Consider the following 26,224-nt stretch of genomic DNA (forward strand, 5'->3'; position numbering starts at 1 on the left):
CTTCTAGGCGCCGAGTTGCACACACACAGCACCACGCTAAGTGCCGCGGAGAAGGGAAATCCAGAGTGCAGCGAGGAGCTGGACGTGGCTTACGTGCAGTAAGGAAAAGGTGAACCTAAGCACTGCCTCTTCAATCTGGCCGCCTCTGCTCTGGTAGCAACTTTTGCAAGTCGGCAGAGGGAGCCGCGAGTACGTAGAACGGAGGGCAGCGAGACGCCGTGTGTTATGCGCCCTTTCAGGGCTGCTGCCAGTAGGCTACTTTAAGAAGGCCTTCTACTTCCTCGCGTCCTTCTCGCTTCGTTCTAGCTGCATGGAGTACAGCACAGCGAAGGAGTGAAGACGGGCACTGCCCCAGCTTTTGCCCTGGCGTGCAACGGCTGTGTGCTGCTTTTCCAAGCAGCAAGAGCACTGAGAAGTGAAAGCGATTGTGAAGGAGCTCTTTGGCTGCTCGTGTGCTCTTCGCTGCACTGCGCCGCTCGCAAGCGGCTTCGTTCTTCGGCGTCTGCCGTCCGGAGAGAGCTGAACTGCAGCGGTCAGTTTCAGCTCTGCCCAACAGCGTGCTCTCAGTTCTGCGGACAAGCACGCCCTGTTGCCTTGGCTCCGAGTGCAAAGTCCCTAGCGAGCACTCACTCAGTGCAATGCACCCAGAAAGACGCTCTCGCTCGTCTTTCAAGGAGCGATTCCTAACAGCAGAAGCAGCAGAGGCACAAACTGGATGACGAGAAGGGACAATGTAGAACACGTCTCTGTCCTGGCACGTTGCCGTGTGCGATATGTCCCTCCGGGTCTTCGGTCCTTGCGAAGCTCTATGTACTGCGAGCGCAGCTACTTGCAGCTGAGAAGGACCGCGGAGCTAGCAGCGAATTCGGAGAGCGCTAAGCACGAAGTCAAGAAGCGAGACGTGTCCCTGCAACGCGGTGCTAAGAGCAGCTTCCTGGCGGCGGGGGCGAGCCCCGGCCACAAGACATTCTCGTCCTGGCAACGGATCTCTGTGAAGGGCGTAGGCGAAAAGCTTTCGTTTTCCATTCGAACTGCGAGAGAGGCAGACTGTTACACGGAGCTCTGAGAACAAAGGTGCACGCCCTAGGCTGGCTTGGGCAGAAGAAGCGTTCTCGAGCTCTTGGCTGCCGGCACACTGCTGGCTATGTGGCGCCCCTGCAGCGGCTTCTGGCCGCCGACAAGTGAAAGCGGAGCAAGGCGTGGGCGAGGGCGGTGAACGAAGCGGCAAAAGCGCCGTGCTTGTGTGCACCACGTTAGAGGCTACTAGGAGAGGAAGGTGGTTGACTCTCGCTTGCCTTCCCAAGTGCCCTTAGCAGTCGGAAGGAGTAAGCTGAAGCACTGCTGCTTGTGCTGCTCCTTGGTTCCCTTGCAACCCGCTCTGAAAGCATTGGCGGTCACTTCTAGGCGCCGAGTTGCACACACACAGCACCACGCTAAGTGCCGCGGAGAAGGGAAATCCAGAGTGCAGCGAGGAGCTGGACGTGGCTTACGTTCAGTAAGGAAAAGGTGAACCTAAGCACTGCCCCTTCAATCTGGCCGCCTCTGCTCTGGTAGCAACTTTTGCAAGTCGGCAAAGGGAGCCGCGAGTACGTAGAACGGAGGGCAGCGAGACGCCGTGTGTTATGCGCCCTTTCAGGGCTGCTGCCAGTAGGCTACTTTAAGAAGGCCTTCTACTTCCTCGCGTCCTTCTCGCTTCGTTCTAGCTGCATGGAGTACAGCACAGCGAAGGAGTGAAGACGGGCACTGCCCCAGCTTTTGCCCTGGCGTGCAACGGCTGTGTGCTGCTTTTCCAAGCAGCAAGAGCACTGAGAAGTGAAAGCGATTGTGAAGGAGCTCTTTGGCTGCTCGTGTGCTCTTCGCTGCACTGCGCCGCTCGCAAGCGGCTTCGTTCTTCGGCGTCTGCCGTCCGGAGAGAGCTGAACTGCAGCGGTCAGTTTCAGCTCTGCCCAACAGCGTGCTCTCAGTTCTGCGGACAAGCACGCCCTGTTGCCTTGGCTCCGAGTGCAAAGTCCCTAGCGAGCACTCACTCAGTGCAATGCACCCAGAAAGACGCTCTCGCTCGTCTTTCAAGGAGCGATTCCTAACAGCAGAAGCAGCAGAGGCACAAACTGGATGACGAGAAGGGACAATGTAGAACACGTCTCTGTCCTGGCACATTGTCGTGTGCGATATGTCCCTCCGGGTCTTCGGTCCTTGCGAAGCTCTATGTACTGCGAGCGCAGCTACTTGCAGCTGAGAAGGACCGCGGAGCTAGCAGCGAATTCGGAGAGCGCTAAGCACGATGTCAAGAAGCGAGAAGTGGCTCTGCAACGCGGTGCTAAGAGCAGCTTCCTGGCGGCGGGGGCGAGCCCCGGCCACAAGACATTCTCGTCCTGGCAACGGATCTCTGTGAAGGGCGTAGGCTAAAAGCTTTCGTTTTCCATTCGAACTGCGAGAGAGGCAGACTGTTACACGGAGCTCTGAGAACAAAGGTGCACGCCCTAGGCGGGCTTGGGCAGAAGAAGCGTTCTCGAGCTCTTGGCTGCCGGCACACTGCTGGGTATTTGGCGCCCCTGCAGCGGCTTCTGGCTGCCGGCAAGTGAAAGCGGAGCAAGGCGTGGGCGAGGGCGGTGAACGAAGCGGCAAAAGCGCCGTGCTTGTGTGCACCACGTTAGAGGCTACTAGGAGAGGAAGGTGGTTGACTCTCGCTTGCCTTCCCAAGTGCCCTTAGCACTCGGAAGGAGCAAGCTGAAGCACTGCTGCTTGTGCTGCTCCTTGGTTCCCTTGCAGCCCGCTCTGAAAGCATTGGCGGCCACTTCTAGGCGCCGAGTTGCACACACACAGCACCACGCTAAGTGCCGCGGAGAAGGGAAATCCAGAGTGCAGCGAGGAGCTTGACGTGGCTTACGTGCAGTAAGGAAAAGGTGAACCTAAGCACTGCCTCTTCAATCTGGCCGCCTCTGCTCTGGTAGCAACTTTTGCAAGTCGGCAAAGGGAGCCGCGAGTACGTAGAACGGAGGGCAGCGAGACGCCGTGTGTTATGCGCCCTTTCAGGGCTGCTGCCAGTAGGCTACTTTAAGAAGGCCTTCTACTTCCTCGCGTCCTTCTCGCTTCGTTCTAGCTGCATGGAGTACAGCACAGCGAAGGAGTGAAGACGGGCACTGCCCCAGCTTTTGCCCTGGCGTGCAACGGCTGTGTGCTGCTTTTCCAAGCAGCAAGAGCACTGAGAAGTGAAAGCGATTGTGAAGGAGCTCTTTGGCTGCTCGTGTGCTCTTCGCTGCACTGCGCCGCTCGCAAGCGGCTTCGTTCTTCGGCGTCTGCCGTCCGGAGAGAGCTGAACTGCAGCGGTCAGTTTCAGCTCTGCCCAACAGCGTGCTCTCAGTTCTGCGGACAAGCACGCCCTGTTGCCTTGGCTCCGAGTGCAAAGTCCCTAGCGAGCACTCACTCAGTGCAATGCACCCAGAAAGACGCTCTCGCTCGTCTTTCAAGGAACGATTCCTAACAGCACAAGCAGCAGAGGCACAAACTGGATGACGAGAAGGGACAACGTAGAACACGTCTCTGTCCTGGCACGTTGTCGTGTGCGATATGTCCCTCCGGGTCTTCGGTCCTTGCGAAGCTCTATGTACTGCGAGCGCAGCTACTTGCAGCTGAGAAGGACCGCGGAGCTAGCAGCGAATTCGGAGAGCGCTAAGCACGAAGTCAAGAAGCGAGACGTGTCCCTGCAACGCGGTGCTAAGAGCAGCTTCCTGGCGGCGGGGGCGAGCCCCGGCCACAAGACATTCTCGTCCTGGCAACGGATCTCTGTGAAGGGCGTAGGCGAAAAGCTTTCGTTTTCCATTCGAACTGCGAGAGAGGCAGACTGTTACACGGAGCTCTGAGAACAAAGGTGCACGCCCTAGGCTGGCTTGGGCAGAAGAAGCGTTCTCGAGCTCTTGGCTGCCGGCACACTGCTGGGTATGTGGCGCCGCTGCAGCGGCTTCTGGCCGCCGGCAAGTGAAAGCGGAGCCAGGCGTAGGCGTGGGCGAGGGCGGTGAACGAAGCGGCAAAAGCGCCGTGCTTGTGTGCACCACGTTAGAGGCTACTAGGAGAGGAAGGTGGTTGACTCTCGCTTGCCTTCCCAAGTGCCCTTAGCACTCGGAAGGAGCAAGCTGAAGCACTGCTGCTTGTGCTGCTCCTTGGTTCCCTTGCAGCCCGCTCTGAAAGCATTGGCGGTCACTTCTAGGCGCCGAGTTGCACACACACAGCACCACGCTAAGTGCCGCGGAGAAGGGAAATCCAGAGTGCAGCGAGGAGCTGGAAGTGGCTTACGTTCAGTAAGGAAAAGGTGAACTTAAGCAGTGCCTCTTCAATCTGGCCGCCTCTGCTCTGGTAGCAACTTTTGCAAGTCGGCAGAGGGAGCCGCGAGTATGTAGAACGGAGGGCAGCGAGACGCCGTGTGTTATGCGCCCTTTCAGGGCTGCTGCCAGTAGGCTACTTTAAGAACGCCTTCTTCGTCCTCGCGTCCTTCTCGCTTCGTTCTAGCTGCATGGAGTACAGCACAGCGAAGGAGTGAAGACGGGCACTGCCCCAGCTTTTGCCCTGGCGTGCAACGGCTGTGTGCTGCTTTTCCAAGCAGCAAGAGCACTGAGAAGTGAAAGCGATTGTGAAGGAGCTCTTTGGCTGCTCGTGTGCTCTTCGCTGCACTGCGCCGCTCGCAAGCGGCTTCGTTCTTCGGCGTCTGCCGTCCGGAGAGAGCTGAACTGCAGCGGTCAGTTTCAGCTCTGCCCAACAGCGTGCTCTCAGTTCTGCGGACAAGCACGCCCTGTTGCCTTGGCTCCGAGTGCAAAGTCCCTAGCGAGCACTCACTCAGTGCAATGCACCCAGAAAGACGCTCTCGCTCGTCTTTCAAGGAACGATTCCTAACAGCAGAAGCAGCAGAGGCACAAACTGGATGACGAGAAGGGACAACGTAGAACACGTCTCTGTCCTGGCACGTTGTCGTGTGCGATATGTCCCTCCGGGTCTTCGGTCCTTGCGAAGCTCTATGTACTGCGAGCGCAGCTACTTGCAGCTGAGAAGGACCGCGGAGCTAGCAGCGAATTCGGAGAGCGCTAAGCACGAAGTCAAGAAGCGAGACGTGTCCCTGCAACGCGGTGCTAAGAGCAGCTTCCTGGCGGCGGGGGCGAGCCCCGGCCACAAGACATTCTCGTCCTGGCAACGGATCTCTGTGAAGGGCGTAGGCTAAAAGCTTTCGTTTTCCATTCGAACTGCGAGAGAGGCAGACTGTTACACGGAGCTCTGAGAACAAAGGTGCACGCCCTAGGCGGGCTTGGGCAGAAGAAGCGTTCTCGAGCTCTTGGCTGCCGGCACACTGCTGGGTATTTGGCGCCCCTGCAGCGGCTTCTGGCTGCCGGCAAGTGAAAGCGGAGCAAGGCGTGGGCGAGGGCGGTGAACGAAGCGGCAAAAGCGCCGTGCTTGTGTGCACCACGTTAGAGGCTACTAGGAGAGGAAGGTGGTTGACTCTCGCTTGCCTTCCCAAGTGCCCTTAGCAGTCGGAAGGAGCAAGCTGAAGCACTGCTGCTTGTGCTGCTCCTTGGTTCCCTTGCAGCCCGCTCTGAAAGCATTGGCGGTCACTTCTAGGCGCCGAGTTGCACACACACAGCACCACGCTAAGTGCCGCGGAGAAGGGAAATCCAGAGTGCAGCGAGGAGCTTGACGTGGCTTACGTGCAGTAAGGAAAAGGTGAACCTAAGCACTGCCTCTTCAATCTGGCCGCCTCTGCTCTGGTAGCAACTTTTGCAAGTCGGCAAAGGGAGCCGCGAGTACGTAGAACGGAGGGCAGCGAGACGCCGTGTGTTATGCGCCCTTTCAGGGCTGCTGCCAGTAGGCTACTTTAAGAAGGCCTTCTACTTCCTCGCGTCCTTCTCGCTTCGTTCTAGCTGCATGGAGTACAGCACAGCGAAGGAGTGAAGACGGGCACTGCCCCAGCTTTTGCCCTGGCGTGCAACGGCTGTGTGCTGCTTTTCCAAGCAGCAAGAGCACTGAGAAGTGAAAGCGATTGTGAAGGAGCTCTTTGGCTGCTCGTGTGCTCTTCGCTGCACTGCGCCGCTCGCAAGCAGCTTCGTTCTTCGGCGTCTGCCGTCCGGAGAGAGCTGAACTGCAGCGGTCAGTTTCAGCTCTGCCCAACAGCGTGCTCTCAGTTCTGCGGACAAGCACGCCCTGTTGCCTTGGCTCCGAGTGCAAAGTCCCTAGCGAGCACTCACTCAGTGCAATGCACCCAGAAAGACGCTCTCGCTCGTCTTTCAAGGAACGATTCCTAACAGCACAAGCAGCAGAGGCACAAACTGGATGACGAGAAGGGACAACGTAGAACACGTCTCTGTCCTGGCACGTTGTCGTGTGCGATATGTCCCTCCGGGTCTTCGGTCCTTGCGAAGCTCTATGTACTGCGAGCGCAGCTACTTGCAGCTGAGAAGGACCGCGGAGCTAGCAGCGAATTCGGAGAGCGCTAAGCACGAAGTCAAGAAGCGAGACGTGTCCCTGCAACGCGGTGCTAAGAGCAGCTTCCTGGCGGCGGGGGCGAGCCCCGGCCACAAGACATTCTCGTCCTGGCAACGGATCTCTGTGAAGGGCGTAGGCGAAAAGCTTTCGTTTTCCATTCGAACTGCGAGAGAGGCAGACTGTTACACGGAGCTCTGAGAACAAAGGTGCACGCCCTAGGCTGGCTTGGGCAGAAGAAGCGTTCTCGAGCTCTTGGCTGCCGGCACACTGCTGGGTATGTGGCGCCGCTGCAGCGGCTTCTGGCCGCCGGCAAGTGAAAGCGGAGCCAGGCGTAGGCGTGGGCGAGGGCGGTGAACGAAGCGGCAAAAGCGCCGTGCTTGTGTGCACCACGTTAGAGGCTACTAGGAGAGGAAGGTGGTTGACTCTCGCTTGCCTTCCCAAGTGCCCTTAGCACTCGGAAGGAGCAAGCTGAAGCACTGCTGCTTGTGCTGCTCCTTGGTTCCCTTGCAGCCCGCTCTGAAAGCATTGGCGGTCACTTCTAGGCGCCGAGTTGCACACACACAGCACCACGCTAAGTGCCGCGGAGAAGGGAAATCCAGAGTGCAGCGAGGAGCTTGACGTGGCTTACGTTCAGTAAGGAAAAGGTGAACTTAAGCAGTGCCTCTTCAATCTGGCCGCCTCTGCTCTGGTAGCAACTTTTGCAAGTCGGCAGAGGGAGCCGCGAGTATGTAGAACGGAGGGCAGCGAGACGCCGTGTGTTATGCGCCCTTTCAGGGCTGCTGCCAGTAGGCTACTTTAAGAACGCCTTCTTCGTCCTCGCGTCCTTCTCGCTTCGTTCTAGCTGCATGGAGTACAGCACAGCGAAGGAGTGAAGACGGGCGCTGCCCCAGCTTTTGCCCTGGCGTGCAACGGCTGTGTGCTGCTTTTCCAAGCAGCAAGAGCACTGAGAAGTGAAAGCGATTGTGAAGGAGCTCTTTGGCTGCTCGTGTGCTCTTCGCTGCACTGCGCCGCTCGCAAGCGGCTTCGTTCTTCGGCGTCTGCCGTCCGGAGAGAGCTGAACTGCAGCGGTCAGTTTCAGCTCTGCCCAACAGCGTGCTCTCAGTTCTGCGGACAAGCACGCCCTGTTGCCTTGGCTCCGAGTGCAAAGTCCCTAGCGAGCACTCACTCAGTGCAATGCACCCAGAAAGACGCTCTCGCTCGTCTTTCAAGGAACGATTCCTAACAGCACAAGCAGCAGAGGCACAAACTGGATGACGAGAAGGGACAACGTAGAACACGTCTCTGTCCTGGCACGTTGTCGTGTGCGATATGTCCCTCCGGGTCTTCGGTCCTTGCGAAGCTCTATGTACTGCGAGCGCAGCTACTTGCAGCTGAGAAGGACCGCGGAGCTAGCAGCGAATTCGGAGAGCGCTAAGCACGAAGTCAAGAAGCGAGACGTGTCCCTGCAACGCGGTGCTAAGAGCAGCTTCCTGGCGGCGGGGGCGAGCCCCGGCCACAAGACATTCTCGTCCTGGCAACGGATCTCTGTGAAGGGCGTAGGCGAAAAGCTTTCGTTTTCCATTCGAACTGCGAGAGAGGCAGACTGTTACACGGAGCTCTGAGAACAAAGGTGCACGCCCTAGGCTGGCTTGGGCAGAAGAAGCGTTCTCGAGCTCTTGGCTGCCGGCACACTGCTGGGTATGTGGCGCCCCTGCAGCGGCTTCTGGCTGCCGGCAAGTGAAAGCGGAGCAAGGCGTGGGCGAGGGCGGTGAACGAAGCGGCTATGTGCCGTGCTTGTGTGCACCACGTTAGAGGCTACTAGGAGAGGAAGGTGGTTGACTCTCGCTTGCCTTCCCAAGTGCCCTTAGCACTCGGAAGGAGCAAGCTGAAGCACTGCTGCTTGTGCTGCTCCTTGGTTCCCTTGCAGCCCGCTCTGAAAGCATTGGCGGTCACTTCTAGGCGCCGAGTTGCACACACACAGCACCACGCTAAGTGCCGCGGAGAAGGGAAATCCAGAGTGCAGCGAGGAGCTGGACGTGGCTTACGTGCAGTAAGGAAAAGGTGAACCTAAGCAGTGCCTCTTCAATCTGGCCGCCTCTGCTCTGGTAGCAACTTTTGCAAGTCGGCAAAGGGAGCCGCGAGTATGTAGAACGGAGGGCAGCGAGACGCCGTGTGTTATGCGCCCTTTCAGGGCTGCTGACAAGGGGCTACTTTAAGAAGGCCTTCTTCGTCCTCGCGTCCTTCTCGCTTCGCTCTACCTGCATGGAGTACAGCACAGCGAAGGAGTGAAGACGGGCGCTGCCCCAGCTTTTGCCCTGGCGTGCAACGGCTGTGTGCTGCTTTTCCAAGCAGCAAGAGCACTGAGAAGTGAAAGCGATTGTGAAGGAGCTCTTTGGCTGCTCGTGTGCTCTTCGCTGCACTGCGCCGCTCGCAAGCGGCTTCGTTCTTCGGCGTCTGCCGTCCGGAGAGAGCTGAACTGCAGCGGTCAGTTTCAGCTCTGCCCAACAGCGTGCTCTCAGTTCTGCGGACAAGCACGCCCTGTTGCCTTGGCTCCGAGTACAAAGTCCCTAGCGAGCACTCACTCAGTGCAATGCACCCAGAAAGACGCTCTCGCTCGTCTTTCAAGGAGCGATTCCTAACAGCAGAAGCAGCAGAGGCACAAACTGGATGACGAGAAGGGACAATGTAGAACACGTCTCTGTCCTGGCACGTTGCCGTGTGCGATATGTCCCTCCGGGTCTTCGGTCCTTGCGAAGCTCTATGTACTGCGAGCGCAGCTACTTGCAGCTGAGAAGGACCGCGGAGCTAGCAGCGAATTCGGAGAGCGCTAAGCACGAAGTCAAGAAGCGAGACGTGTCCCTGCAACGCGGTGCTAAGAGCAGCTTCCTGGCGGCGGGGCGAGCCCCGGCCACAAGACATTCTCGTCCTGGCAACGGATCTCTGTGAAGGGCGTAGGCGAAAAGCTTTCGTTTTCCATTCGAACTGCGAGAGAGGCAGACTGTTACACGGAGCTCTGAGAACAAAGGTGCACGCCCTAGGCTGGCTTGGGCAGAAGAAGCGTTCTCGAGCTCTTGGCTGCCGGCACACTGCTGTGTATGTGGCGCCCCTGCAGCGGCTTCTGGCCGCCGGCAAGTGAAAGCGGAGCAAGGCGTGGGCGAGGGCGGTGAACGAAGCGGCTATGTGCCGTGCTTGTGTGCACCACGTTAGAGGCTACTAGGAGAGGAAGGTGGTTGACTCTCGCTTGCCTTCCCAAGAGCCCTTAGCAGTCGGAAGGAGCAAGCTGAAGCACTGCTGCTTGTGCTGCTCCTTGGTTCCCTTGCAGCCCGCTCTGAAAGCATTGGCGGTCACTTCTAGGCGCCGAGTTGCACACACACAGCACCACGCTAAGTGCCGCGGAGAAGGGAAATCCAGAGTGCAGCGAGGAGCTGGACGTGGCTTACGTGCAGTAAGGAAAAGGTGAACCTAAGCAGTGCCTCTTCAATCTGGCCGCCTCTGCTCTGGTAGCAACTTTTGCAAGTCGGCAGAGGGAGCCGCGAGTATGCAGAACGGAGGGCAGCGAGACGCCGTGTGTTATGCGCCCTTTCAGGGCTGCTGACAAGGGGCTACTTTAAGAACGCCTTCTACTTCCTCGCGTCCTTCTCGCTTCGCTCTAGCTGCATGGAGTACAGCACAGCGAAGGAGTGAAGACGGGCACTGCCCCAGCTTTTGCACTGGCGTGCAACGGCTGTGTGCTGCTTTTCCAAGCAGCAAGAGCACCGAGAAGTGAAAGCGATTGTGAAGGAGCTCTTTGGCTGCTCGTGTGCTCTTCGCTGCACTGCGCCGCTCGCAAGCGGCTTCGTTCTTCGGCGTCTGCCGTCCGGAGAGAGCTGAACTGCAGCGGTCAGTTTCAGCTCTGCCCAACAGCGTGCTCTCAGTTCTGCGGACAAGCACGCCCTGTTGCCTTGGCTCCGAGTGCAAAGTCCCTAGCGAGCACTCACTCAGTGCAATGCACCCAGAAAGACGCTCTCGCTCGTCTTTCAAGGAGCGATTCCTAACAGCAGAAGCAGCAGAGGCACAAACTGGATGACGAGAAGGGACAATGTAGAACACGTCTCTGTCCTGGCACGTTGCCGTGTGCGATATGTCCCTCCGGGTCTTCGGTCCTTGCGAAGCTCTATGTACTGCGAGCGCAGCTACTTGCAGCTGAGAAGGACCGCGGAGCTAGCAGCGAATTCGGAGAGCGCTAAGCACGAAGTCAAGAAGCGAGACGTGTCCCTGCAACGCGGTGCTAAGAGCAGCTTCCTGGCGGCGGGGGCGAGCTCCGGCCACAAGACATTCTCGTCCTGGCAACGGATCTCTGTGAAGGGCGTAGGCGAAAAGCTTTCGTTTTCCATTCGAACTGCGAGAGAGGCAGACTGTTACACGGAGCTCTGAGAACAAAGGTGCACGCCCTAGGCTGGCTTGGGCAGAAGAAGCGTTCTCGAGCTCTTGGCTGCCGGCACACTGCTGTGTATGTGGCGCCCCTGCAGCGGCTTCTGGCCGCCGGCAAGTGAAAGCGGAGCAAGGCGTGGGCGAGGGCGGTGAACGAAGCGGCTATGTGCCGTGCTTGTGTGCACCACGTTAGAGGCTACTAGGAGAGGAAGGTGGTTGACTCTCGCTTGCCTTCCCAAGAGCCCTTAGCAGTCGGAAGGAGCAAGCTGAAGCACTGCTGCTTGTGCTGCTCCTTGGTTCCCTTGCAGCCCGCTCTGAAAGCATTGGCGGTCACTTCTAGGCGCCGAGTTGCACACACACAGCACCACTGTAAGTGCCGCGGAGAAGGGAAATCCAGAGTGCAGCGAGGAGCTTGACGTGGCTTACGTTCAGTAAGGAAAAGGTGAACCTAAGCAGTGCCTCTTCAATCTGGCCGCCTCTGCTCTGGTAGCAACTTTTGCAAGTCGGCAGAGGGAGCCGCGAGTATGCAGAACGGAGGGCAGCGAGACGCCGTGTGTTATGCGCCCTTTCAGGGCTGCTGACAAGGGGCTACTTTAAGAACGCCTTCTACTTCCTCGCGTCCTTCTCGCTTCGCTCTAGCTGCATGGAGTACAGCACAGCGAAGGAGTGAAGACGGGCACTGCCCCAGCTTTTGCACTGGCGTGCAACGGCTGTGTGCTGCTTTTCCAAGCAGCAAGAGCACCGAGAAGTGAAAGCGATTGTGAAGGAGCTCTTTGGCTGCTCGTGTGCTCTTCGCTGCACTGCGCCGCTCGCAAGCGGCTTCGTTCTTCGGCGTCTGCCGTCCGGAGAGAGCTGAACTGCAGCGGTCAGTTTCAGCTCTGCCCAACAGCGTGCTCTCAGTTCTGCGGACAAGCACGCCCTGTTGCCTTGGCTCCGAGTGCAAAGTCCCTAGCGAGCACTCACTCAGTGCAATGCACCCAGAAAGACGCTCTCGCTCGTCTTTCAAGGAGCGATTCCTAACAGCAGAAGCAGCAGAGGCACAAACTGGATGACGAGAAGGGACAATGTAGAACACGTCTCTGTCCTGGCACGTTGCCGTGTGCGATATGTCCCTCCGGGTCTTCGGTCCTTGCGAAGCTCTATGTACTGCGAGCGCAGCTACTTGCAGCTGAGAAGGACCGCGGAGCTAGCAGCGAATTCGGAGAGCGCTAAGCACGAAGTCAAGAAGCGAGACGTGTCCCTGCAACGCGGTGCTAAGAGCAGCTTCCTGGCGGCGGGGGCGAGCTCCGGCCACAAGACATTCTCGTCCTGGCAACGGATCTCTGTGAAGGGCGTAGGCGAAAAGCTTTCGTTTTCCATTCGAACTGCGAGAGAGGCAGACTGTTACACGGAGCTCTGAGAACAAAGGTGCACGCCCTAGGCGGGCTTGGGCAGAAGAAGCGTTCTCGAGCTCTTGGCTGCCGGCACACTGCTGGGTATGTGGCGCCCCTGCAGCGGCTTCTGGCTGCCGGCAAGTGAAAGCGGAGCAAGGCGTGGGCGAGGGCGGTGAACGAAGCGGCTATGTGCCGTGCTTGTGTGCACCACGTTAGAGGCTACTAGGAGAGGAAGGTGGTTGACTCTCGCTTGCCTTCCCAAGTGCCCTTAGCACTCGGAAGGAGCAAGCTGAAGCACTGCTGCTTGTGCTGCTCCTTGGTTCCCTTGCAGCCCGCTCTGAAAGCATTGGCGGTCACTTCTAGGCGCCGAGTTGCACACACACAGCACCACGCTAAGTGCCGCGGAGAAGGGAAATCCAGAGTGCAGCGAGGAGCTGGACGTGGCTTACGTGCAGTAAGGAAAAGGTGAACCTAAGCAGTGCCTCTTCAATCTGGCCGCCTCTGCTCTGGTAGCAACTTTTGCAAGTCGGCAAAGGGAGCCGCGAGTATGTAGAACGGAGGGCAGCGAGACGCCGTGTGTTATGCGCCCTTTCAGGGCTGCTGACAAGGGGCTACTTTAAGAAGGCCTTCTTCGTCCTCGCGTCCTTCTCGCTTCGCTCTACCTGCATGGAGTACAGCACAGCGAAGGAGTGAAGACGGGCGCTGCCCCAGCTTTTGCCCTGGCGTGCAACGGCTGTGTGCTGCTTTTCCAAGCAGCAAGAGCACTGAGAAGTGAAAGCGATTGTGAAGGAGCTCTTTGGCTGCTCGTGTGCTCTTCGCTGCACTGCGCCGCTCGCAAGCGGCTTCGTTCTTCGGCGTCTGCCGTCCGGAGAGAGCTGAACTGCAGCGGTCAGTTTCAGCTCTGCCCAACAGCGTGCTCTCAGTTCTGCGGACAAGCACGCCCTGTTGCCTTGGCTCCGAGTACAAAGTCCCTAGCGAGCACTCACTCAGTGCAATGCACCCAGAAAGACGCTCTCGCTCGTCTTTCAAGGAGCGATTCCTAACAGCAGAAGCAGCAGAGGCACAAACTGGATGACGAGAAGGGACAATGTAGAACACGTCTCTGTCCTGGCACGTTGCCGTGTGCGATATGTCCCTCCGGGTCTTCGGTCCTTGCGAAGCTCTATGTACTGCGAGCGCAGCTACTTGCAGCTGAGAAGGACCGCGGAGCTAGCAGCGAATTCGGAGAGCGCTAAGCACGAAGTCAAGAAGCGAGACGTGTCCCTGCAACGCGGTGCTAAGAGCAGCTTCCTGGCGGCGGGGCGAGCCCCGGCCACAAGACATTCTCGTCCTGGCAACGGATCTCTGTGAAGGGCGTAGGCGAAAAGCTTTCGTTTTCCATTCGAACTGCGAGAGAGGCAGACTGTTACACGGAGCTCTGAGAACAAAGGTGCACGCCCTAGGCTGGCTTGGGCAGAAGAAGCGTTCTCGAGCTCTTGGCTGCCGGCACACTGCTGTGTATGTGGCGCCCCTGCAGCGGCTTCTGGCCGCCGGCAAGTGAAAGCGGAGCAAGGCGTGGGCGAGGGCGGTGAACGAAGCGGCTATGTGCCGTGCTTGTGTGCACCACGTTAGAGGCTACTAGGAGAGGAAGGTGGTTGACTCTCGCTTGCCTTCCCAAGAGCCCTTAGCAGTCGGAAGGAGCAAGCTGAAGCACTGCTGCTTGTGCTGCTCCTTGGTTCCCTTGCAGCCCGCTCTGAAAGCATTGGCGGTCACTTCTAGGCGCCGAGTTGCACACACACAGCACCACGCTAAGTGCCGCGGAGAAGGGAAATCCAGAGTGCAGCGAGGAGCTGGACGTGGCTTACGTGCAGTAAGGAAAAGGTGAACCTAAGCAGTGCCTCTTCAATCTGGCCGCCTCTGCTCTGGTAGCAACTTTTGCAAGTCGGCAGAGGGAGCCGCGAGTATGCAGAACGGAGGGCAGCGAGACGCCGTGTGTTATGCGCCCTTTCAGGGCTGCTGACAAGGGGCTACTTTAAGAACGCCTTCTACTTCCTCGCGTCCTTCTCGCTTCGCTCTAGCTGCATGGAGTACAGCACAGCGAAGGAGTGAAGACGGGCACTGCCCCAGCTTTTGCACTGGCGTGCAACGGCTGTGTGCTGCTTTTCCAAGCAGCAAGAGCACCGAGAAGTGAAAGCGATTGTGAAGGAGCTCTTTGGCTGCTCGTGTGCTCTTCGCTGCACTGCGCCGCTCGCAAGCGGCTTCGTTCTTCGGCGTCTGCCGTCCGGAGAGAGCTGAACTGCAGCGGTCAGTTTCAGCTCTGCCCAACAGCGTGCTCTCAGTTCTGCGGACAAGCACGCCCTGTTGCCTTGGCTCCGAGTGCAAAGTCCCTAGCGAGCACTCACTCAGTGCAATGCACCCAGAAAGACGCTCTCGCTCGTCTTTCAAGGAGCGATTCCTAACAGCAGAAGCAGCAGAGGCACAAACTGGATGACGAGAAGGGACAATGTAGAACACGTCTCTGTCCTGGCACGTTGCCGTGTGCGATATGTCCCTCCGGGTCTTCGGTCCTTGCGAAGCTCTATGTACTGCGAGCGCAGCTACTTGCAGCTGAGAAGGACCGCGGAGCTAGCAGCGAATTCGGAGAGCGCTAAGCACGAAGTCAAGAAGCGAGACGTGTCCCTGCAACGCGGTGCTAAGAGCAGCTTCCTGGCGGCGGGGGCGAGCTCCGGCCACAAGACATTCTCGTCCTGGCAACGGATCTCTGTGAAGGGCGTAGGCGAAAAGCTTTCGTTTTCCATTCGAACTGCGAGAGAGGCAGACTGTTACACGGAGCTCTGAGAACAAAGGTGCACGCCCTAGGCTGGCTTGGGCAGAAGAAGCGTTCTCGAGCTCTTGGCTGCCGGCACACTGCTGTGTATGTGGCGCCCCTGCAGCGGCTTCTGGCCGCCGGCAAGTGAAAGCGGAGCAAGGCGTGGGCGAGGGCGGTGAACGAAGCGGCTATGTGCCGTGCTTGTGTGCACCACGTTAGAGGCTACTAGGAGAGGAAGGTGGTTGACTCTCGCTTGCCTTCCCAAGAGCCCTTAGCAGTCGGAAGGAGCAAGCTGAAGCACTGCTGCTTGTGCTGCTCCTTGGTTCCCTTGCAGCCCGCTCTGAAAGCATTGGCGGTCACTTCTAGGCGCCGAGTTGCACACACACAGCACCACTGTAAGTGCCGCGGAGAAGGGAAATCCAGAGTGCAGCGAGGAGCTGGACGTGGCTTACGTTCAGTAAGGAAAAGGTGAACTTAAGCACTGCCTCTTCAATCTGGCCGCCTCTGCTCTGGTAGCAACTTTTGCAAGTCGGCAGAGGGAGCCGCGAGTATGCAGAACGGAGGGCAGCGAGACGCCGTGTGTTATGCGCCCTTTCAGGGCTGCTGACAAGGGGCTACTTTAAGAAGGCCTTCTTCGTCCTCGCGTCCTTCTCGCTTCGTTCTAGCTGCATGGAGAACAGCACAGCGAAGGAGTGAAGACGGGCGCTGCCCCAGCTTTTGCCCTGGCGTGCAACGGCTGTGTGCTGCTTTTCCAAGCAGCAAGAGCACTGAGAAGTGAAAGCGATTGTGAAGGAGCTCTTTGGCTGCTCGTGTCCTCTTCGCTGCACTGCGCCGCACGGAAGCGGCTTCGTTCTTCGGCGTCTGCCGTCCGGAGAGAGCTGAACTGCAGCGGTCAGTTTCAGCTCTGCCCAACAGCGTGCTCTCAGTTCTGCGGACAAGCACGCCCTGTTGCCTTGGCTCCGAGTACAAAGTCCCTAGCGAGCACTCACTCAGTGCAATGCACCCAGAAAGACGCTCTCGCTCGTCTTTCAAGGAGCGATTCCTAACAGCAGAAGCAGCAGAGGCACAAACTGGATGACGAGAAGGGACAATGTAGAACACGTCTCTGTCCTGGCACGTTGCCGTGTGCGATATGTCCCTCCGGGTCTTCGGTCCTTGCGAAGCTCTATGTACTGCGAGCGCAGCTACTTGCAGCTGAGAAGGACCGCGGAGCTAGCAGCGAATTCGGAGAGCGCTAAGCACGAAGTCAAGAAGCGAGACGTGTCCCTGCAACGCGGTGCTAAGAGCAGCTTCCTGGCGGCGGGGCGAGCCCCGGCCACAAGACATTCTCGTCCTGGCAACGGATCTCTGTGAAGGGCGTAGGCGAAAAGCTTTCGTTTTCCATTCGAACTGCGAGAGAGGCAGACTGTTACACGGAGCTCTGAGAACAAAGGTGCACGCCCTAGGCGGGCTTGGGCAGAAGAAGCGTTCTCGAGCTCTTGGCTGCCGGCACACTGCTGGGTATGTGGCGCCCCTGCAGCGGCTTCTGGCTGCCGGCAAGTGAAAGCGGAGCAAGGCGTGGGCGAGGGCGGTGAACGAAGCGGCTATGTGCCGTGCTTGTGTGCACCACGTTAGAGGCTACTAGGAGAGGAAGGTGGTTGACTCTCGCTTGCCTTCCCAAGTGCCCTTAGCACTCGGAAGGAGCAAGCTGAAGCACTGCTGCTTGTGCTGCTCCTTGGTTCCCTTGCAGCCCGCTCTGAAAGCATTGGCGGTCACTTCTAGGCGCCGAGTTGCACACACACAGCACCAGGCTAAGTGCCGCGGAGAAGGGAAATCCAGAGTGCAGCGAGGAGCTGGACGTGGCTTACGTGCAGTAAGGAAAAGGTGAACCTAAGCAGTGCCTCTTCAATCTGGCCGCCTCTGCTCTGGTAGCAACTTTTGCAAGTCGGCAAAGGGAGCCGCGAGTATGTAGAACGGAGGGCAGCGAGACGCCGTGTGTTATGCGCCCTTTCAGGGCTGCTGACAAGGGGCTACTTTAAGAAGGCCTTCTTCGTCCTCGCGTCCTTCTCGCTTCGCTCTAGCTGCATGGAGTACAGCACAGCGAAGGAGTGAAGACGTGCGCTGCCCCAGCTTTTGCCCTGGCGTGCAACGGCTGTGTGCTGCTTTTCCAAGCAGCAAGAGCACTGAGAAGTGAAAGCGATTGTGAAGGAGCTCTTTGGCTGCTCGTGTGCTCTTCGCTGCACTGCGCCGCACGGAAGCGGCTTCGTTCTTCGGCGTCTGCCGTCCGGAGAGAGCTGAACTGCAGCGGTCAGTTTCAGCTCTGCCCAACAGCGTGCTCTCAGTTCTGCGGACAAGCACGCCCTGTTGCCTTGGCTCCGAGTGCAAAGTCCCTAGCGAGCACTCACTCAGTGCAATGCACCCAGAAAGACGCTCTCGCTCGTCTTTCAAGGAGCGATTCCTAACAGCAGAAGCAGCAGAGGCACAAACTGGATGACGAGAAGGGACAATGTAGAACACGTCTCTGTCCTGGCACGTTGCCGTGTGCGATATGTCCCTCCGGGTCTTCGGTCCTTGCGAAGCTCTATGTACTGCGAGCGCAGCTACTTGCAGCTGAGAAGGACCGCGGAGCTAGCAGCGAATTCGGAGAGCGCTAAGCACGAAGTCAAGAAGCGAGACGTGTCCCTGCAACGCGGTGCTAAGAGCTGCTTCCTGGCGGCGGGGGCGAGCTCCGGCCACAAGACATTCTCGTCCTGGCAACGGATCTCTGTGAAGGGCGTAGGCGAAAAGCTTTCGTTTTCCATTCGAACTGCGAGAGAGGCAGACTGTTACACGGAGCTCTGAGAACAAAGGTGCACGCCCTAGGCGGGCTTGGGCAGAAGAAGCGTTCTCGAGCTCTTGGCTGCCCGCACACTGCTGTGTATGTGGCGCCCCTGCAGCCGCTTCTGCCCGACGGCAAGTGAAAGCGGAGGAAGGCGTGGGCGAGGGAGGTGAACGAAGCGGCTATGTGCCGTGCTTGTGTGCACCACGTTAGAGGCTACTAGGAGAGGAAGGTGGTTGACTCTCGCTTGCCTTCCCAAGTGCCCTTAGCACTCGGATGGAGTAAGCTGAAGCACTGCTGCTTGTGCTGCTCCTTGGTTCCCTTGCAGCCCGCTCTGAAAGCATTGGCGGTCACTTCTAGGCGCCGAGTTGCACACACACAGCACCAGGCTAAGTGCCGCGGAGAAGGGAAATCCAGAGTGCAGCGAGGAGCTGGACGTGGCTTACGTGCAGTAAGGAAAAGGTGAACCTAAGCAGTGCCTCTTCAATCTGGCCGCCTCTGCTCTGGTAGCAACTTTTGCAAGTCGGCAGAGGAAGCCGCGAGTATGTAGAACGGAGGGCAGCGAGACGCCGTGTGTTATGCGCCCTTTCAGGGCTGCTGACAAGGGGCTACTTTAAGAACGCCTTCTTCGTCCTCGCGTCCTTCTTGCTTCGTTCTAGCTGCATGGAGTACAGCACAGTGAAGGAGTGAAGACGGGCACTGCCCCAGCTTTTGCCCTGGCCTGCCTGTGCTGCGCCTTTAGCTGCACACCAGAACAATGGCATTTCTTACCCGCAAGGTAAAAAGGGCTTTAGTGTAGCCTTAGGAATGGCAAGTGCCTAGGCATTAAGTTGAGCGACCACGTATGAGGGAGTCTTTAGAGGTTTCCTCTCCCATGGCGCAGGTTTATTCTCATTTTCGTGCTGAACTGAAAAGTCCGGGCATGGCAAGTCTGCCCTGCCTTGTGCAGAGACGAACACAAATGTGGGGCTATGATCCTCTGTGTTCGGAGCTCTGCTTCCGCGTGTGTGGGCCGCCATGAGCCCGCAGCAGCCGCCGAGGACAGTGTGGATTGTGGATGAGGCTGGGCTGGCCCCCCGCCCCCCCGCTGGTCTGACAGCGGCAGGAGCTGCGTCGGAGCGGCATCGCCTGAGGGCCCCATGGGGGGCGGGGAGAGAGCCGGGAGTGACCCCGAGCGACACCGGAAGCGATATCCGTAGGGCCCGGAAGGCCAGCGTTGCCATCGAGTTTGGCCGGTAGGAGGCTTCTAAGGTGCTTTGAAAGGTGGAGCTTCTTTGCTCTAGGACAGTCTGGGAGAGCTGAGGGTGTCCAATCTGGAGAACAGAAGGCTCCAGGGAGACCTTCGAGCCCCTTGCAGTGCCTGCTGGGGCTCCAAGATAGCTGGGGAGGGACTTTGGAAAAGGTTCTGGACTCGCAGGACAAGGGGGAATAGCTTCAAACTGCCAGAGGGCTGGGGTAGATGGGATATTGGAAAGGAATTCTTCCTTGTGTGGGTGCTGAGGCCTGGCACATGTTGCTCAAAGAGGCTGTGTAGGAGCCCCATGGCAGGAAGCGTCCAGGGCCAGGCTGGAGCGGACATGGAGCAACCTGGACTAGTGGAAAAGTGTCCCTGCCCATGTCAGGATGTGGGAAGAAGAGAATCTGTCTCTAAGGTCGCTTCCAGTCCAAACCATTCTGGGATTCTAGGATTCATGGAAGGCCCTTTTCCAAGTGAAGTGTTGTATCTCTTGGCTCCCAGCTTGTAGTTGCCAGTTCTTCTGGAAGCAGGCGTGGCAAAGCAGCTGTGATGAGCCATGGGTTCTCAATAGGACGAGTGTGATATATTTGCAGAGAGGAAGGCTGCAGACAGATCTTCAAGGTCCAGGTAAAACAAGCAAAGGATTGAATAAAAGCCAAAGGTTGGTTGTGTTAGTTTGCTGGCTGTTGAAATGGCCCCAGGTCATTTTCAACATTTCTAATTTGGATTTGTTTGAGTAAAAAATGAATGTGTTACCTCCAGCGTAGGCTCTCCAATGCATCTCCATGTGCTCCCATCTCTTTGTTGTATATCGGGTTCTATTAACTGAAGACAGAATCATAACACAGTAGTAAAACATTTAGAGGCGTAGTTAGCCAGCTTCAGGAGTTTTCAACTCTGCTGTTGACTTTTCTGGTAACTGTAGGCAAGGCAACACAATCCAGTTACTCCACTTTTGCTCTCTGAGGAAAAGATGATCTTTTTTTTTTTTTTTTTCTTCTCATTTTGAAAATAGCCTTGAATGAAGAGAGTTATGCATGTGGCATGTAGGATTCATTATTTTACCTTTCTCTTCTGCTGTCTTTCGCGTACTAGTCTTTTTAAAATTTTTTTGTCGCTGTTCTCCATTCAGTAGGTTTGAAAGAATTCTAATTGTTGAGATGATGGTTCTTTGAAGGCTCACTTAGCCCACCTTTTGGGTGAAGGAAAGAAGAAGACAAGGTCCTCTAGGAAGAGTAAAAAGCATACTTTCAAGAGACATTCAGAGATGTCTGCTGATGCCATGCAATTACCGTGTAATCAGCAGAAATGTGTTGGAAAAACACCCATCAGTGACTTCACAAGAAAGCCACACTCAAGACAGGTAAAGAACAGAAGCATAAAACCCCAAAGGTATGAAATGGACAGATTTTCATTGGGAATGAGCAACTCCTGAATTCTTGGTTCTAGAACTAGGGGCTTGTAATAAATAGACTGTCTCCTTGCCAAACGTAAATTTGGTGTCATGAACTGCTCACTGCCCGTTGAAGTGCAGGGCTAGTAGACTAATATTTGCCATGGCAGGCATATTGTATGGCTTTCCTGTTAAAAAGAAATTGGTTTTGCTCATAGCAATCTAGATATGTACCCAGTCTGACACCTATTTTTTAGGCTATATTTCCAAGTAAATGGCTTCCACGATGATGCAGTAAGTTTATGTCATGAACAGGAATGAAGTGATTGCATGCATCCTTTTTTACCCTAAGCCAGCTGCTGAATAATGAAACAGAGACTCTCACTGACGCCAAGGAGTGCCCGTGCTTTTGGGAAAAGCACTGGGCAGATAAAGCCTATTTCCACATTTCTTGCTAGCGTCTCCTTCAAAGTTCATGGGTTTGCTCATCTTTTAGAGCTGTTCTAGATGTCTTTGTAGTTTACATGTACTAAATGTAGCAGGTATTGCTTTCATGGCGTCCTACTAGATTTGAAGTTGGGATCTACTCAGGCTTCAATGTCTCAGAAGAAGCAACGTTGATTCTTTGAATTCTGTTCTTGAACGTGAGAATGCTACTTATGTAGTTAATGAATTAATTAAATCGAATTCACTTGAATGGAAAAATTGTCTTGTTCATGTAGATTTTAACTTGGGAAATTGATATTTGAGTTCTGCTTTTCATTGTTGTTGCTTTTCTGTATTCTTTGATTGCACAGATAGCAGATGTACTGACCAAGTATTGTGTGAAACTGGAGGAAATGTCCTTCCTCTTGGCAGCTGATGTTCACAAGCTCATTAACGCTAAGGCCATGGTAAATGTTTTACCTGGGGCAAGATAGCAGTCTGAATATTCCTAGAATGTCTTTCTTTCCCCAGATGAAATTCATTTTTTCTGCCTATCAGTCACTGAAATATAGAAGAAATTTCTACTTGGCAGGGTATTGGTTATCATTTGTGTTCTTTTCTCCCCTCATTTTCTGTAGAAGAGACAATTTTTGGTTTGTTTTTGCATGTTGAAGCAGAGGAAGAAGAAGATGAGGAGAGGATTCCTTGTAAAAGTGAAGAAAATGAGCATGCAGAACAGGGACTAAGCATTATGCAGGTAAGCGAGCAAGAGAATAAGTTTGAAAGTGAAGGCAGTTTTGTCCAAAAGAAGGAGGAATAGGACGTCTTTTTGCTGAGAATGAATAGAAAGGTTTTTTGCATTTAGTTTGTATACGAAGCGCACAGGGCTCTAGATCCTTTTGTGGGAAAATGGAGTGTGTAAAGTTGCCAATCATTTTGGAGCGAATTTGGAGGGTGAATTTGGGGTGCCAGGTGAATTTTGGGTCGAATTCTGGGGATTTGGGGTTTCCCAGGTGAATTTCTGAGGTGAAAAGGTTCAAAAAGGTTTTTTTTGAAAACAAGTTAAAGCCAGAAGGTTATTGAAAATTAATAGATGTGATGCAAGTAGGTAATATGCAGACGATACACAGCGAGACAAATCATGGGAAAAATACAGTGGTAACACATGAGTGTGTGAGGATGGGATCAGTATAGCTAAGGCTCAGTTGAAGCTGAATTTGGAAAAGCATGCCAAAACTAAGAATAATAAAGGCACCTACGGGTATTTCAGTGGGAAAAGGAAGATGAAAAGAAACCTATCACACCTCCCCTATTCCCCCCCCACCCCCATAAGCCAGACAGGACTAGTGACAACAGACAAGGAGAAGGCTGAGGTACTCAACAAGTGTCGGTCTCAATTTTTACTGCCAGTCACTATTTCCACATCTCTCAGGTTATTGGACTGGTGGACTTGATTCTAACCCATAGTAGCAGGTCAGCTTTCAGACCACTTGAGGAACCTGAGCATGCAAGACCATGGCACCCACCCAGAGGCATGTCAGGGCCCTGAGAGAACTGGCAGCTGTAGTTGCTAAGGTGCTTCCTCCATCATATTTGAGAAATCAAGGCAACCAGCTGAAGTCTCCAGACACTGTGTTGTATTGACTCCAATCCTCTTGGTCTTTTTTGTAAATCTTAGAGCTCTGAGTCAATTTCTGCAGAGGATTCCCAATGCAGTTTCAAAAATGGAATCTTTGTTACTGGTCCTCCTGTTGATCTTGGATATTTCCATTTTCTGCACTCCTTTATTTTCGAAACATTTGTAATGACTGAAAAGAAAGCTGAGACGAGGCATTATGCTCTTTCCAGTGATAGAAATGGACCTGTATTCTTTTCAGACAAATATATTTTTGCTGTGTCTAAGCACATGTGCATACGTGTGTTTGATTTATGTGTCCAGGTTTTGGCAATGGGGCAGCCACAGGGCCGTCCTGTGACAATGGCCCAGGTGCTGCCCCGTCCCGCTTTCTTCCAACTGGCTCCACTTCAGGATGTCCTCCCTGCTGAGAGAAGAGGCTGGGACAGCACCTTTAGAAATGTGACTTTCTGGGTTTTTTTTGTTTCGTTTTGTTTTGTTATTTTTAAAGTTACTAAAACCCTTCACCCTGATTTTTTGTGTTGGGTTTGGGGCTTTTTTTTCCGGTTTTGGGTGGGTTTTTTGGTGGGCTTTTTTGGGGGCTTTTTTTGTCTCTTTGGGGATTATTGGTTGGGGGGTTTTGTGTGTTTGTTTGGTCTGCTTTTTTTGTTTGTTTGGTTGGTTGTTTGTTTTTTTATTACGGTTTTGTAGAGTTTTTTAAGCAATTGATTGGAAAACTGAATAGTCCTCCACTATAGTCTCCTGGATTCACCTGAGACTCTTCCTAGGCATCTCCCTGATCCTTTTTGCAATGAGTCTCACATCATTCTCCTGAAGAAACTGTCTGTTTATGGTTTGCATGGGTGGGCTGTTTGCTGGGTGACAAACTGGGTGATGGCCAGGCCCACAGAGTGGTGGGAAATAGAGTTCATCCAGCTGGTCCCCAAGGCTCAGTCTTGGGCCCAGTCCTGTTTAATATCTTGCTCAGTGATCTGGACAAGGGGATAGAGTACACGCCCAGGAAGTTCACAGATGATGCAAAGTTGGCTGGTAGCGTTTTTTTTCTTCTGGAGGACAGCAGGCTCTGCTTCTTCTTCCTCCTGTTCCGAGGTCGCTGCTCCCTCTTCATCCCTCATTAAGTGTGCTGATTTTGTCACTTGGATGAGAAAACAAACAATTTTAGCAACAATACTGGTGGCAGGGTACAAGAAAAGAAGAGTTCACATGAATCCCCCCCCAACAACAGACAATACCTGATGGCTCCTCTGCCCAGCTTACTGACTACACCGCAACCCATTGTCCCCCAAAGATACTCCCTTCTCCCTGCCCCCAGCCATGATGTGAGATGGAATAGAATAACTAAGATTAAGATTCTCCCTATATAACTCCATCATACTTCGATTCTGGCAAAAACAATTCTTGAAGTTCTATCATTTCAGATCATTTGAATTTGAATTGGCATACTAAAAAGTCTAGCCAGAAACTCACGACAATATTAATAGCCCATTCTAGAATGTCCGAGATGATAGACACTTCTTTCAAGAGAATGTGATACCTCACGTGACTTCTCCAGAATTTAAATGAACAGCGGGAGTAGTCTACAAGATTCTTGCTGCCATCTGGATTTCCTGGTTTTTGGCTGGTCTATGTAAGCCAACCAGCTATTCAGCAGAGGGAATATTAGTGTGCTACTTGATGGTATGTGAGATGGAACACAGTAATTTATGGCTTTTTGCATAGTGATGAAGCTGTAAAGAAAGCTCCGTAATGCTCTGACAAGGAGGCTGCTGGACTTCAAGCAGCAAAGGCCCAAAACGAACCAGTGAAAAGGTGTCATTGAAAAAAAAAAAAAAAAAAAAAAGCCAGGTGGGGAGCAAAGTGATACTTAAGGGCAGTTTACTGAAAGAGGAAATCTAGTGAAAAAAAGGTCCAAGAGTGAAGGAATAACAGGGAAAATGAAACTAAGGAAGGAAATCAATCTCAGCTAATCATTTCAGAAGCTAACAAGTTGTCATTGCAATGATGCATAAAGTGAGAAATTATAAATACGTCTGCGCCAAAATCTGAATTATGAACTTTATTGCATTCTGTCTTTCACGGAATCATACAACAGTCTGTGATTAAAGATCACCTAGTCCTACTTCCTTGCCAGGTAGATCTTACAGTAGATGAAATTGCTCAAGACTAGCCAAACTGATAAGGAGCACTCTCAATGATGGGGCATCCACAACTTCTCTGGAACAGCCGTTTGAGTGTCTCACCAGCTTCATTGTAGAAAAGCTTTTCCTTTTAGCCAATCTAAACCTAGTCTCAGTTTGAAAGCATGTCCCCTTGTCCTTTCTCTGCAAACCTTCCTAAAAAGTCTTTCTCCATTTGTCTTATACCCTCTTTACATATTCAAAGGCCACAATACTGTCTCTCCAGAAACCTCTCTTCTCCAGGCTAAAAGATCCTATTTTTCACAAGAACCAGGTCATAAACTGAAATGGAAGACATCTCAGGAGATCAGATCATCCAACAGCTCAGCGAAAGAATAGCTCTGAAGTCAGATCAACTAGCTTAGGGCTGTGTCTGTTTGAATTTTGAAAATTAGCAGGACTTGAAATGCTTCAAGGAAGAGAACTCTGGGTGGCTCCAGAAACAGCCTGAGAAACTCGAGCAAACTCGAAACCTCAGAAACTACCACTGCTTTCTCTCCCTCAGCCCAAGCAGTCCCAAAGAAGAAGTGTTCCCAGCAGGCTGGGATAGCACGCATATACACTACATATACATGACAGGCATCGCCAGCAGCCACATCCTGCTCCTTTCTGTGGCTGGCAAGAGTGAGACTGGATGTTTACATGTGGGCAACCTGGGTCCCTCCAGCACCTCAGACACTCAGCCTGCCCAGTGACCCCACTGAATTCCAGTATTCGCAGTGTGCCAAGACCACAGCACTACTCTGCTTGCTGGCACAGACCATCACACGCCTCCTAAATCAGTCAGGACTCCCCTGGTCCCACAGCCAGCACCCCACTTGCTCTCCCCCAGGCCACTGCCATTGTTCACCAACTTCTCCACTTTGATCTTTGCTGGTGCTCTCAACACTGGCACACCCAGATGTTCTGCAGCTGTTGTCTCCTGGTGGAAAGGACTTGTAAAGCCGTGTTTCCACACAGGACTTCCACAACCTTTCAAAGCAACCTTTTCTGGGGTATGAACAATCTCATTCAAATGTCAACATTTCTTTTCCCATATGTGAAATCAGAATTTCCTTCTTCCGGGCATGCCCAAAACAAGGCACAAACTACATTGTGCCTTCTGTTTCACATGCTGAGTCGTTTGTAAACAATGCTAGGAGAATACCTGTTTTGATCCAAGCTAATCTCTGGCCCTTATAGTGCTTTCGGTAGTTAGTTTTGCTTTGCTATTTACTTGATGTCCCATTGAATTGTTGAATCATAAACAGACTATCTGTCTGTATAGCAGCATAGCAGTGATGAATACATGCAAGAGAAGGAGCAAGGTGATTGTTTGCTAGACTCTTCCTAGAAACTGAGAAATCTGTTACTTAATGCTGACCACAGCAGATGGAGGAAGCATCCTACATGATGTCAAAGCAATGAAGCTGTAATCACTTTTATGATTACAGTCAAGGCACTGCTTTTGCCACCATAAGTGGAGTGCAGGGAATCTTAAAAGACGACACTCTAACTGTTGTCCATGCTCACTAAGAAAATAATGCTTTTACAGCAGAGCAGGTCT

At 54.2% G+C, this 26,224-nt stretch overlaps 1 long non-coding RNA gene across 1 annotated transcript; it reads left to right on the forward strand.

Annotated features, from left to right (window-relative positions):
• The first annotated feature begins 18,967 nt into the window (after positions 1 to 18,967).
• Positions 18,968 to 20,312, forward strand: LOC148221220 (uncharacterized). Its single transcript, XR_015808461.1, has 3 exons — positions 18,968 to 19,044; positions 19,548 to 19,673; positions 20,179 to 20,312. It is a non-coding gene; the product is annotated as an uncharacterized LOC148221220 (long non-coding RNA).
• The last annotated feature ends 5,912 nt before the right edge of the window (positions 20,313 to 26,224 follow it).

The sequence above is a fragment of the Sturnus vulgaris genome, chromosome 26 (assembly GCF_052056855.1).
Source record: "Sturnus vulgaris isolate bStuVul1 chromosome 26, bStuVul1.hap1, whole genome shotgun sequence".
Taxonomy (NCBI): domain Eukaryota; kingdom Metazoa; phylum Chordata; class Aves; order Passeriformes; family Sturnidae; genus Sturnus; species Sturnus vulgaris.